Genomic DNA, 1,665 nt, shown 5'->3' with positions numbered 1-1,665 from the left:
AAACGCCGGAAGGGGCGCGCCTACGATCATCGCGACGACCTTTGCAGCCTTTCCTTGAAATTTCAAGTTTTTATTCTCGAATTTCGAGATAAAATTCCAATAATTTGGATACTTAAGCCCAAAGGTTGTTGCTGCCTTCAGGGGCCCTCTGTAGTGTACACCCGGCGGGGCTGCCGACTCTGGCTGGGGCCCACGTGTTGTGTATGTATACCCCTCCTGTTTGGGTAATTAGATAAAACAAACAATTTAAATTGTAAATACGTGGAGTTTAAGTCGAATATAAATATAAACGAGATAACATGGCGTGTAGTTTCCGTTCCTTTCTGCACACCCATCGCTAACACGCATGCAAGAAAAGTCTTCGACATTCACCCAGTATCCCAGTAACCTCGAACTGAGCCGCAATACGCGGGGCCAGGTTTCGCAGAAAGCAGCTGGCCGCCGGTGAGGCTCACGGCAGCACAGGAGGCTCGGTGGGTGCACTGCAGCGAAGCTCTTAGATCTTAGTTTAGAGGCGTTGCCAGTTGCAATCAGCTAAAGAAATTCTACAAAAAAACACTTTCTTGAGTTATTTGAGATCACAACAGGCAGTGGGCCTTCGTTACAACCCCCAGGCGTCCTGCATATAACAGGCCAATGCGCTGCTTGTAGCGCTTGCTTTCTGGCCTGAATCAAGGGCAGAGATGAGCTGCAGTGTAGGTACAAACTTAAACCAAGAGTTTCAAAAGCAGTTGACATCCTTTCCCTCTCCTCAGGCCTCCTGGGCGTTGAGCTCAGGCCTTGGTGTTGCGGGGAGGAGGCAACCTGAAATGGGGTTGCAACGCTAGTCGTTGCGGCCGGGAATACAAGCCAGCCTCACGCGTGCACCCAAGGAAGCTTCAAAAAAGCTTCGTTTGCTGCATGTTTTACCTCTGAATACACTTATAGAACGTTTGCATTCGCAAACGTTCTATATATGCATGCAGTAGCCGTGTATACAACTGATTAACACGTACATCGGCCTCCATATCCGGCCTGCACGCAAGTACAAACACGCATACCCAGTTCATACGGAGCATGCGCTGTTTCCCAAACAACACATGCTCTATTGTGCTTCATCGAGCGTAGCCCCGAGAACAAAGAAAACACAACAAGTGGCATGTGAAGGGGACGCGTAGGTTTGCTGATGCCGCAGCCGGCCAGCAGCCCCTTGCTGCGCAACACTCTCATTTGTATTGCCACTGAGTCTTAAGGGCTCTGTTCCGTTCGCCTGAATGTTTTCACTGCAACCTAGTTGAGGGTGTTCACATACCTTCTCCCGACGCGCAATATCAGTGCTTGAGTGGCTGGGCGACACGAAGCTAATTGTTTGCATGAAATAGGAGGTAATATTACGCTCTCAGTAACAAGTACTTCTTATGTGGCAGCGGCAAAGCACGACACTGGTGCTGCAACTGACCCTACGCAATCCGGCTGAACACGAGCATGCTTCCCACCTGCACAATCATTTTGCCCCGATGCCTTGGATTCAACAAATTGTGATTGGCATATCTCTGCTGTTCGGCAAGCGCATTCACGGATCAAAAGTGCATATAGAAAGGCTCTAATGTGCGTGTGCGCGGTGTTCCGCCGGTTGTTGGGGTGTATTGGGAGCTGCAGAAACGCTTTAGGAAAGTTTAGGAATGA

Source organism: Eimeria mitis, genomic scaffold, assembly GCF_000499745.2.
Source record: "Eimeria mitis Houghton genomic scaffold, Emh_scaff3398, whole genome shotgun sequence".
Classification (NCBI taxonomy): domain Eukaryota; phylum Apicomplexa; class Conoidasida; order Eucoccidiorida; family Eimeriidae; genus Eimeria; species Eimeria mitis.
Note: the sequence above shows the minus strand (reverse complement) of the source record.